We start from the raw sequence: 13619 nt of genomic DNA on the forward strand, positions 1-13619 counted from the left end.
GGACTCGAGGATCTCCAAAGGAACGCGACCGGAGTCCTCTCAGCGCACTGCCCCGTCGGGCTCCGCCCAGGTGACTTTGTGTCACCACACCGTTTGGTGTATACGACGGAATGCGACCACACATACCGTCGTCCTTCCCGGGGTCACTAGCCGGGCGGTTCGAGCTCCCACTCTTGCCGCCCGTAACCCCGAAAGCCCCTTTTAGTCGCCTCTTACGACAGGCAGGGGATACCGTAGCCCTATTCTGGTCCCGGAACTACAGGGACATGTTAGCAAAATCCTATACTTTATTTAACCTTTTTTTTTTTTTTTTGTTTCAGAGGGGGAAACCTTCAAAAGGTACCCGACGACGTGGGAGCGACGCCGGGTTATGTGGGATTTTTACCGCACTAAAACCCCCCCGGTGGCCGCCCTCAACGCTTTTTGGAGAACTCCGGGATGTCCGAGGGAACACAACCGGAGTCCTCTGAGCGCGATGCCCGATCGGGCTCTGCCCTGCGGGAGCACTTTTGGCTCCTCCCAAACCGTCTGGTGTTTACGTCGGTATCGACCACACATATCGTCGTCCTTCCCGGGGTTGCTTGCTGGATGGTTCGAGCTCCCACTCTTGCCGCCCGCAACCCCGGAAGCCCCCTTTTAGTCGCCTCTTACGACAGGCAGGGGATACCGTAGCCCTATTCTGATCCCGGTACTACAGGGACAATACTTTATTTAACCTATGACTTCAACTTAGTGTCACGTTATAATTTTCATCATATTCCATATGAAACTAGTCGTTGTCAACATATATGATAATGAGCATGTAGTTATCGAATGTTATGTGGTTAACGCATCACATAAATATATTATTCAACTTCCTAGGTCTAGAACAGAAGGCCTATATGCATAAGGTTAGTCATATATGCATTTCAATGCTTCGGGAGCGTATCAAAGAGGATTAGTGTTAAGCATTGTTATATTCAGATTATAGTCAAAATACAGAGTTAATTTGGCGCTAAATACTATATTTTTAAAATTTTCGAGCATTGAGCATGAATATTCCTGTGGCATGTACTATTTCTTTTTTTAGCCTTGGGATGGGCTTGTATCGGCGTTCAAAGCAAACTATTAAAACAGATAGGCGTTATCTGTTTTAATAGTTTGATGCTTAAAACCACTACTATTAATAAGCGTAAAGTGAGTATTTACAAGTAATACTATTTATGTATTAATATTAATATTTCATTATTTATTTAAGTCCGTAATCACAGCTTTAAAAGCTTTCATGAGCCAGGAATCGAAATAGATATACGATACATATATACATAATGGAAAACACAAAGCCATTCAATTACTGGGTCATTTCTAATCAAACTCCGAACCAAATCCGGCACGTGTTCGCTTCGAGCTCGAGCAACGCCCCTATTACCTATTGCACGTAAAACAAAGGACCTTGCTTCACAATGGGGAGACCACCTACAATCACACCTACGCGTGAACGTAAACTACACAGTTTAGCAAAAAAACTGTCGCCAAATAGATAATAAACAGTCGTTATCGGTTTTTCTTTTTTTTACCTGAAAAGTGCGGCTAGGGGTGGGGCAGAGAGGCGAGGGGCGACGCGCGGCAGTCTGCCTCGAGCCGCGAGCGCGCATGTATCGAGCTGCGTTACCCACACACAATAGATCTTTCAAACCCGAGTACGGGCCGTGTTGTTTACTAGAGGCCTAAGTCGACAACGAACTACATCTACTAATATAGAGATAACGACAAGAAATACATTTTTATTACATATATTTTCGCCTCAGCCAAGGACGTGTTGGTAATTAGGAAATTCGAAGTCGATTAAGTGCGTTTTTTTATCGATAAGATAATTTTATTAGACTACACACTCGTGTGGTGATCGTGGCGAGTGATATATCGCTAAACCTTTTCTAAGTGCGATTTTTCAAGTTGTCTGTCAGTGTTTCACTGTGGAGTTGGATTTTGGCGTGCGGAGGTAAGTTTGTGCGTGACACGTTCATTTTTTTGTAACATTATTTGCGTGATGTGCTCTTGGTACTGCCGTGTTCGTCAGAAAACAAATTGAACAAGAAAATTGTTGATTTCCTACAAAGTTGTGACTTTTTACGTTATTACACAGAATACTAGAGTTCATTGACCCAGTGAAATTTCTAGTAAATAAAATACTATAATAATATATACCTACCTTACATGTCAGCCGGATTAAAACGTTATCAGGGCTGTCCTTTTAATAACAATAATTTATCTGAATACCCACGTATCAATTTTGTGAAATCAATTATTAAATGATAGACGATATTATCCTGCGTTTATTATTAAAATAATGTACATAATTAATAGACAGTTATGATATTTACTGTACTTATAATGTCTACTGTATTCACAGAGAAAATTATGTCGTAACATCGGCCTATAATAAAATATTCGTTCTATATATATCTTTATTATATTATAAAAATTGTGATTAGATATAGAACGTTATAGTTTTTCTACCGTTTACGATCAAGTAATATCACACAATTAATAAATAAAATACTCTTAAGGTTTAAGAAAAATTGTAAAATTATTACTTATGCTTAATATATTATATTAAATGTTACACTTTTACATATAACTCATAACAGAGCATTTTATACAATAAACTGGTATATTCCTAAATAAATTGATATAATCGTAATATATTTAACAAGGTGCCATTAAAAATCTTACATACATACTTTTTAAGTTTATATAATTGAGTTATACTTGTAGCGAGAAATACCAATTTAGTAACAGGAGTATAAAAAGAAATAGGTCGTCACTTCTATGTTAGGCCTATTTTAACAACTTGATAATCTATAATAAAATTTGTAACTATTAAAATACTTAACATAAATCTATAAGATTGCAAATGAAGCTATTAGGAATATTTATGTTTATTTTATGCTTCATAATACGAAGTTCATAAAATACAGCTTTATGTCAGAATTGAAAATAAAATATGAATTTTCGCGTTGCACCATTTTTCTAGTCGGGTTTATGTTACGTAATATTTTAAATCTACATTTGTCTTTTTATTTTTAATAATTGATTGAATGTGACAAAAATATACCTAATTATTATTATTAAGTTAGAACTTTTATTAGTATAAAAGAGAAATAATAATAGTTGCGTATGAAGTTAGAAGCTATATTATTTTACAATTTTTAAGGTGCCGTCGGCAATTTCGAAGTTTTAGTATTTAAATTAAAAATGCAGTTTTGTAGTTAAAACACCAGTTGGACTGCATCCTTATTTCTTTTTTATTGAAGAAATTAATTTATGATTAGAAATAGATATATAGTAAAATTTTATAGTAGGTAGGTAGTAAGCAAAATTATGGACACATTTTTATGGATTCTGCTTTAAATTATATAATATTTGATATTTTACAAAATAAATGAATGCTAAGCCACTATACTTTAATCGTAAAATAGTATTATTAGTTAGATATACGTACATATACGTAGATATACATGAATATGAAAATTAGATCTCTACGATCGTATTTTTGAAATATTTGGGCCTAAATTTTTTGAATTACTTTTAGTAAAAAATATAATCAAGAAATAAATTCCGGAATATTCTATATGAGTATCAAAGGAACTTATTATCATATACCTACTTAAGCTATAACTTATAAGTATGCGATAAGTAAGTGCTTTTAATTGGGTTTCTTTTTTATTCGTAAAATTATTATTTATCATATTTTTTTAGAAATTAATTATTTATCTACAAAAGTTTTATTTTATTTTAGATGTCTTTCCGTGAATTATTTATTTTCGTACAAAAAATGGGTCATAAATAATATGACGTCATAGTAGAGTAGGTAACTCTTTCAACGTCATAATAAATTGTATAATCAAAATTAATTTAAAAATCCATGTAGGTAGGTAACCTAAATATAAAAAATGATAACATTTAACATTCCTACATAGGTTTTGCTTTATGAAATTACATAGTAAAACACGCTGAAACTTTTCCTGTAAATTCGGCTAAAATTTGGCAAACGCACTTTGTGCAATTGATGATTGCCTAATGATAGTTATTATTTATTTTTATTAATTCATATTAACTTAAATTTTAAAAGAGTGATGGACAAATCATAGTAACGGAGTAGGTTTCTTACAACGTTGGTATAATTATAACGCGCTTAAAAAATCGGTTAATTTGACGTTAAATTGTTAATGTTTGTTCTGGTTTGAAGGGTGTGGTAAGGGAGACATACTTTTCCGAGGCGTTCCAGCTTAGTCCTCAGAGGTGGCGGCGCATCTGTGGCCAACCCCTAGTAGGAATATCTAATCATATCTGGGGTTGGTTACAGATGTCCATGAGCGGCAGTAGCCACTTACTATTAGGTGGACTGCATGCTCGCCTGCTACTCCTATATTATAAAAGAAATATAACTACAAATCTTTCTGTATCTATGTATCTATAGATTGTATTATGTATCTATAGATTTCTATTGATATATAGATATCTACATTTCCTTATAATGTTTTGTCGTAGTTAGGTACTTATGTCAATAAAATTGAATTAAATATTTAAGACAGATTTATCAACAAGTGATAATTAATTTAAGATAGATTTAGTTATCTGTATTTATCTTAATTTATTCCTTTTATCTAATTATTCAATTAGAATAAAACTAAAATAGAACAGAAGTAAAAAGGTAGATACATACAATTATTGTATTTTGGTGCCTATTAAACTAGATGTAATAATTAAAATATTGATAACATTAATCTTAAGTGTTATTTATATTTGATTTCATGATAATCGCTATACCTTCCGTTTAACACCAGTAGTTTTAGCACTGCTTTCTTGTAGTTCTTTTATAACATAGAAGTAATAAACGAGCATCAAACATGGACATATGTACCTAATCACCCCAGATAAGATTATATTCCTACCTGAGGTTGATCACAGATGAGTCGCTACCCCTGAGGACTAAGCGCGAACGCCACGGAAAATTATGTGTCCCTTACTACCACTCTACTTTATCATTCTTTACTTTATCCAGAACATATCGGCGCTTAACACTGCTGTTAACAGACAGAAATAGGTGTGGCGGTGGTGCCGCAGGAGTCGAACGGGGGGTTCTACCATCTTCGATTATGTATCCACACCACATATGGTATATTATACTGTTCCTCTTTCAAGAAACATTGCTAGGTATTTAAGATAAAAGACCTATAAAACTGGTTTAACGAAGTCGGGAATTTAAGGCATTCTTGTTACCTTTAGACCATTGGCTCTCAACCTATGGTCAGAGTCTAAAATATCCGCTAAGAATATAGAATTTAATTTGCGCATCGGAATATCTTTGTGGGGAATGCCTATTGCAATATAACTGTCCCAGTGATGACCACAGGTATCCTTTTAAAATTAAGTGATTGATGTAAGCTGTCTACCACCTTAGCCCCTACGAAGTCCATGGACGGCAGTGACTTACCATCGGATGGAGTGCATAATCGCTCGCTACTTTAAACTAATACTGTTTCTTAACATCACTGCAGTACAACGAATGCGTTTATTATCTATACTAATATTATAAAGAGGAAAACTTTGTTTGATTGTAATGAATAGGCTCAAAAACTACTGGACCGATTTTAAAAATTCTTTCACCATTCGCAAGCTACATTATCCACGAGTAACATAGGCTATATTTTATATGAAATATATTTGATAAATAGATTTTGAGGCGGTACAAAGTTAGCCGGGTCAGCTAGTTATTTATATTTTCGAATCTTCTTGGTGTTTAAAACAAAATTGTCACATAGAAAAGGTTGAGAACCGCTGCCTTAGACCCTAAAGCTTGTCACGCACCTGTCTGAAGATAAGACCTGATCTACCAGATAATCTTGTTTTGCGTTTTTTGACAAAACAAAATGGCTGCCGTTCCGGTTTAAAGATGTTTCTTACTCTAATTTTAGCGCCTTTAAGAATACCTGTTTCAGTAGGTACTTAACACAGGTATGCCTGAAATAGAACAAAATATATAGGTAGTACATTCTTTCGTTATTATCTTTCGGGTGTGGTCTGTGGAATGGAAAATAGAGATAAAATAGTTACGTAAAGATAGGGTAGTTGGTTATATTTTTAAAAAATATTTTTATTCGTTTTTGAAGGTGGTAGAACCCTTTGTGGTTCGACTCCGGCGGCACCACCGCCACACTTACCTGATAACAGCAGTGTTAGGCGCTGCTGTATTCCGTTTTGAAGGGTGCGGTAAGGGAGACTTCCTTTTCCGAGGCGTTCCAGCTTAGTCCTCAGGGGTAGCGGCGCATCTGTGGCCAACCTCAGGTAGGAATATATAATCCTATCTGGGGTTGATTACAGATGCCCATGGGCGGCAGTAGCCACTTACAATCAGGTGGACCGCATGCTCGTCGGCTACTCCTATATTATATAAAAAAAATCGTAGTTAACCTAACAGTCCCACTGCTGGGCACGAGTCTCTTAGTGTGATAGGTATGTACTCGTACTACCTTAATATTTTGTTAGTACTATATAGAAAGGTAGGCAAATTTGAAAGAAGGTGGACCACTTAGTTGGGCTTATTCTACCTTTTTTTATAATATACGGAGTAACAGACGAGCATACATTTTTTCAAAGTTATGTGCATATTAGAAATTACTTATCACTTGCTGTAACGGTGAAGGAAAGCATCGTGAGGAAACTTGAGCACCTTAGAAATCTTAAAGGTATGTGAACTATACCAATCCGTACTTGGCCACGGTATATGGCCTAAACCTCTCACACTAAGACTCGTGCCCAGCAGTGGGACTGTAAGGTTAACTACATTTTTTTTTTATATAATATAGGAGTAGCCGACGAGCATGCGGTCCACCTGATTGTAAGTGGCTACTGCCGCCCATGGACATCTGTAATAAACCCCAGATAGGATTAGATATTCCTACCTGAGATCGGCCACAGATGCGCCGCTACCCCTGAGGACTAAGCTGGAATGCCTCGGAAAAGTCTTTCTCCCTTACCACACCCTTCAAACCGGAACACAGCAGCGCCTAACACTGCAGTTATTAGGTAGAAATAGGTGTGGCGGTGATGCCGCCGGAGTCGAACCACAAAGGGTTCTACCACCTTCAAAGACGAATAAAAATAATTTCAAAAAATATAACCAACTACCCTATCTTTACGTAACTATTTTATCTCTATTTTCCATTCGACGGACCACACCCGAAAGATAATAAAATACCTTTCAACCAAAAAGCATTTTTTTCTAACCCATCAAAACCAACCCCCAAACTTAGGGGTAGAATCTATTGAGGCAAAGGGTCCACACCCTTGGAGGCGTGGTTAGGCCACGCCCCTCTGTAATTTATGAGTTTTGGCTCCCTTACCGTCTTGAAAGGCCAAAGGTACCTACGTTTTATAAGAAATATATCTTGGAATATTGAAATATATGTAGAAGGCCCTAAAGGAGCTGCTGAAGTAAATTTTGTAAGAAATCGGTATAACTTAGAATAAAGAAAATTTGTAGTAGAGGTCTGTAAAATAGTTTGGTTTGGTAGAGCTTGCGCAATAAATAAGCTTAATTTTAGGTATAATTTCGAAAGTGGTAGAACCCTTTCTGGTTCGACTCCGGCGGTACCACTACCCCATCTATTTCTGCCTATTAACAGTCGTGGCAAGCGCTGCTGTATTCTAGTAGTAAGAGAGACATATTTTCCCGGAGCGTTCCAGCTTAATCCTCAGGGGTAGCGGTGCATCTGTGGTCGATCTCAGGTAGGAATATATAAATGAAAATAGTTTTTTGATATCTCGTTAATTAAGTAAAATTAAAGGAGCAATTACGTCCAGTAAAGTAGATAATGTAACTTAATATGTACCTAAATGGCTGTCATCTACAACCTATTACTGTCCCACTGCTGGGCACGGGTCTCCCCTCAGAATGAGAAGGATTAGGCCATAGTCCACCGCGCTAGCCAAGCGCGTATTGCTAGACTTCACGTACCTTTGAAAAAAAATTTGGTTTCTACTTATACATACCTAAATTTAAAAATCACAGTGCAAAAACCTGATCAACAGCTTTTAAAATAAAAAAAAATAGAATAAATCGACAGCCGCAAGCAAAAACATCGTAATTAAGTTTTAGGCATTTCGCGGGAGAGCGCGACAAAGATATAAAAAAATCTTGCTGATTTCTGTTAAACCCTCAAGCTATTTTTTCTTAAAAATGTAAGTAAATTAGGTAAGATTTACAACATTTTATGAAAAAGAATTAATAAATGTATATATTGGATGACTTATTTAGATTTAGCGTTACAATCACATCCCTCCATGCACTTACTTGCGCTTTATAAAACAACATTGTAATTCAGACATACGATGTCATTTTGTATCAAATTATTATATTAGTTGAATGACATAATTGTATGACTGAGATACAGTTTTTGAATAAGAAAACTTTGCAGTAAAAAATACATATACAATTATAGTAACTCTATATACAATTTAATAACTGCATTTTATCACCAGTTACGATGTTATTACACTACCTAACTTTCAAACTAAACAATTTAGATACGTCGATAGTAAAGAAAGATTCAGAACTTTTTGCTTAGTAAGAATGTAATCATAACTCAAAACTGCCTAAAACTGAGTTACAATGATATTCCTTGCAGGCATAGATTAGTAAAGATACTTCGCCGCCTTGAAATTGAATGAAGCCACAAACGGCTTATTTTAGTAAGTTCTTTTTTTGAATTCTTGACAAATAAAACATTTTTAGAGAAAATTTACGAATAAATAACTAATACTGCGTAATTTACGTAATAAATATATAATTATTTCAAATATTTTAGCATTATTTTAGGGATATTTTAGCACGGAGACGTGGCAAAACTTTTTTACGCAACTATTTCAATTCTCAAAACTGGGTACATTTTCTTGTTAGGCGTGAGTAATCTTTACTAATCTATGCTTGCAGGTATCGAAATGTAAGTAGGTACCCATTTTGTCTACTCGTATAACGGTAATATACATAAACCTTTTGTTCAAACACCAAATTTTGCTAATATCATCTACATCACATTTGTAAAAAAAAATTAACAAACTAAATCCACGCATGTTGACAGAGAGTTCGTATCATTAAATTGCACCCCTTAACACTAATTATAAACAGGGGTTGTTGTAATGAACCGATAACATCACTCGTTTGATGTTCAAACAACTGATCGAAATCTACTTGTTTGTTAAAAGTAGCAGACGAGCATGCCGTCCACCTGATGGTAAGTGGCTACTGCCTGTGGACATCTGTAATCAACCGCAGATAGGATAGATTCCTACCTGAGGTCGGCCACAGATGCGCCGCTACTTCTGAGGACTATACTGGAATGCCTCGGAAGTGTACGTCTCCCTTACCACACCCAGAACGCAGCAGATGCACGCAGCGATGTACTACCAGCCTTCCATCAAGAATACCAATTGGTATTTTTGATCAAGTTGAAGCTGCAAGCGCTACATTATAGGTCATAGTTACATACATACATAAAACATACATACATACAACAAACATACATACAACATACATACATAAAATTGACGTGTCTACTAATACCTACTTACTAAAATTAATGTGCTATTTTTGCAACTACTTACATAAAAAAAGGGAAATAATCCAGTTAAATAAATTTTTGTGGTTCTGTAACTTTAGACCTAAAATTTTAAGTACCTACCTATCTACTAAGGTAGTCCCAAATTAGTAATAAAATATTCAAATACAGAAATAAAATAAAAGGGTTTAAAAATACCATATCGTTAATTGGGAGGGTTAAATCAGTAATGTGTGACGTTATCTGCGCATCATTAGCCATCCCCTTGTTAACCCTTAATTAGCTTACGTAGGGGTGGCTTTAGTAAACAATGGTTCTGGATTAAGTAATCTCGTCTCTACGATATTTTTTTAACGGTGTAGTATTGTAAAATTGGTTTTTACTTATTTTATTTGAGAAAAAATGTATTACATTGTTGACTTAGGTACTTACTTAAAATAATACATGAATACACGAAGTTATTTGCTATGATTGTATGAGTAGTATGTATGCATTAGTATACGAATTAATATACCTACAAGAATTAATGAAAATAATGTTTTTATTTGATTAGTTTTCATATATCATTACTTCTTAGAATTTGGTCTTTATAAGCGAAACAATACGTTGGTGGAATAATAGAGAGCGTTCGACTACGGTTTCTACATCAATCTCATGAATTAGTTTTATATATCATCATTTTTTGTGAACTTTTTTTAAACCCCGCACAGTTAAAAAAAACATCGTGAATATGCAGAAAAGTAGAGAATTTTAAATCGTTTTACGAAACTATGATGATGCGTCCGCTCGCTTGCCAAACCTCAACAAACCGTTACAAATAAAAACGTGCGGATAGAGGGTTTGACTTGGTTCGTTTAGTTATGTAAGAGCTTGTAGCGTCCACACTTTTATGCACTTACAAAATTTGCGACAAGCGCAAGTATGTGGATACAGAATGACTTTCCTATTTTTTTGTAATATTTACTTTTTACTATAGGTAAACAATTCCTGTAAAAAGTCTAAAAATCAGTCACATTAGCAAACTTAACAAAAATGTGCAATACCTACTTATCATTGAATCATCCCTTAATCTTAAATACAACAATATAACAGGCTTAAAACTTAAAGCAATAGTAACATAATCTAAATTCTTTAAAATTACACATAATCTGCCAATACAGTCGTATTACGCTTGTTATTTTCAAAAATACAGTGGAATCTCTGTTATCGATAATTACCAAAATGTCTGATAATTCGCCAGTCGCCGATAAGATGGTCTGTCAAGATTGATAATTGATTGATCGATTTTGTAATTATTGTATGTAGGTATGGTATTAATCAACATGGATATTTAATTGTACTTATTTATCTAGTGCATATAAAAGTATTTTTGAAAATTTCCACCTTTATTTTAAAGTTTAAAATGCACAAAACACTATGTCATCAGCTTCACCAATCCATTACTGCCCCACTGGGCACGGGTCTCAGAATGAGAAGGATTAGGCCATAGTCCACCGCGCTGGCCAAGTGCGTATTGGTACACTTCACATACAATTGAAAACTCTTTTTTTTAAGATTTCTCAGGTATGCAGGTTCTTCACGATGTTTTTCCTTCACAGTTTAAGCAAGTGATAATTAATTACTAATACGCACATAAATTTGAAAAATCAGAGGCCTGGGACCTGAATCTCGGACCACTCGATCAAGAGGGGTTTCTTATCCACTTGGCTATTACTGCTGCACTATGTACTTAAAATTTATTTCACATAATTAAGACAACAGACAGATCTTTCTAATTAGGACTGAAGAAATGGGTGTTTTTAATGACGATTAAATAGTTACATAACAAAAATAAAACAACTCTACTCAGTAATACGAAATGAGATAAGGTTTTTCTAACAATTAAGACTAAAAAAAATGGTCTTTTGAATGATTAACTAGAGAAGGCAGTTCATTCTAGTAATTAAGAATCAAGAAGGCAGATTTGTCCAATAATTAATAAAAAAAATATAATAATTAGAACTATACAGGGCAGATCTTTCCAGTGATTAGGACTGAAGAAGGTAGGTCTTTCTCATGATTGGACTAAAGGAGTTAGGTCTTTCTAATTATTAGGACTAATATAGTTAGGTCTTTGTAATTATTAGGACTAGAGGAGGCAGGTCTTTCTAATTATTAAGACTAGAGGAGGTAGGTCTTTCTAATTATTAGGACTAATATAGTTAGGTCTTTGTAATTATTAGGACTAGAGGAGGCAGGTCTTTCTAATTATTAGGACTAATATAGTTAGGTCTTTGTAATTATTAGGACTAGAGGAGGCAGGTCTTTCTAATTATTAGGACTAATATAGTTAGGTCTTTGTAATTATTAGGACTAGAGGAGGCAGGTGTTACTAATTATTAGGACTAGAGGAGGCAGGTCTTTCTAATTATTAAGACTAGATGAGGCAGGTCTTTTTAATTATTAGGACTAGAGGAGGCAGGTCTTTCTAATTATTAGGACTAGAGGAGGCAGGTCTTTCTAATTATTAGGACTAGAGGAGGCAGGTCTTTCTAATTATTAGGACTAGAGGAGGCAGGTCTTTCTAATTATTAGGACTAGAGGAGGCAGGTCTTACTAATTATTAGGACTAGGGGGCATTTTTTACTAATTATTAGGATTAACGAAGGCATAGGTATCTTTCTAATGATTACGACAAAAAAGGTAGTTCTTTCTAATAAAACTGGGTCTCAATAAGACTGACATTTCATTGCGACATTACGCCGGCCGGGGTTCGAAGCTATAGCAAAGATTTCTCCAAAGTTTAAAGAAAACTTGAAAAAGAAATTAAAGGTTTTCTTTCATAATTTTCTATATTTAGATTCCGCGGTCAACTAAGATCGTAATCATTTTTTCTGGGAAATGCTATTCAGCAATAAAATACTTATCATTTGATGATGATAATAAATATTTTTACAATCTCAAATATTAATCGTATCGTACCTATTTTTAATAAGTGTTTAAAACATGCATAATGATAATCTAACTGTAACTAATTTCGGGACGAAATAATTACAAAAATCAGTAATAAAGGTGCTGATCACGGGGCCTGTTTCCTGTCACGCGGTTGTATCACCTACACGCGTGGAAAAAATCCGCTTCAGTCTCCGCGACACGCGTGTGCGGTGGGTACGTGGCGAAATAGCAATCTACAATCAATTTTAGAAAATAATGTTAGTTAAAAAAATAATGTCAGATGTGTTGATAATAGGGCCTTTCCTCTCACGCATGTCCCATTCGCACGCGTGAATAAATGCCAAGGTCTTCGCGATACGCGTACGGGAGGCATACATGATGGAAAAGCATGTAACCAATTTCAGTACATACCGTTAGTTATGCCAAAATCAATGACAGATGGTTGATAGTAGGTTTATAAGGGCCTTTCTTGTCACGCGCAGCCCATGCGCACGCAAAAGTCTTTACCGCATTTTTTCACATGCTAAAGACTCTTCGTGAACCATGTTCGTCAAGAATAAAAGGAAAAGCATCTATGACACGATAGGTTTCAAGTTGTACGCATGCGGGTTATATCCGCATGTGAACACAGCCGCGTGACAGGAAAAGACTATGCTATGACTATACTAGCTCTATGAGTAGCTAATTACTTAATTATATGAGAATAAGAATAACAATAACTTAATTAGAAATAATACGATTCTTATCAATGTACACGGAAGTCAATCGAGTCGATCAGTTAATGTTTCGAATAATAATCTGTTTGATAGGGCTACTGTATCGAAATTGATGTCTTAAATTGGTAGATAGATAGGTATGTTAAAAGCGCAATATTATACTGGAAAGAAATAATATAGACAAAATCCTCGATTACTTCAAAATAAGTATTAGGTACAGTCCGCGTAAAACTGCTAGTCCGCTCTGAATATAGAAATGAATCGCGTCGCCATCGCAACAACTTTAGAGCGGACTAGAAGTTTGGCGCGGACTATACCGTATGTTACTCCCACAATTTAGACGTACCCAATGGAACCATGGTAAATAAAC

The 13619-nt window shown here is 35.2% G+C and overlaps 1 protein-coding gene across 1 annotated transcript in view; it reads left to right on the forward strand.

Moving 5' to 3' along the window:
- Positions 1-1620: 1620 nt before the first annotated feature.
- Positions 1621-13619, forward strand: part of oc (homeobox protein OTX2) — a 69575-nt gene continuing 57576 nt past the window's right edge. Inside the window, exon 1 of the mRNA XM_073077743.1 lies at positions 1621-1978. The gene's annotated coding sequence lies outside the window, so the exon portion shown is untranslated. The remainder of the gene's footprint in view (positions 1979-13619) is intronic.

Source organism: Epargyreus clarus, unplaced genomic scaffold (assembly GCF_041222505.1).
Source record: "Epargyreus clarus isolate Ecla_fem2 unplaced genomic scaffold, WU_Ecla_fem_2.2 ptg000011l, whole genome shotgun sequence".
Classification (NCBI taxonomy): Eukaryota; Metazoa; Arthropoda; class Insecta; order Lepidoptera; family Hesperiidae; genus Epargyreus; species Epargyreus clarus.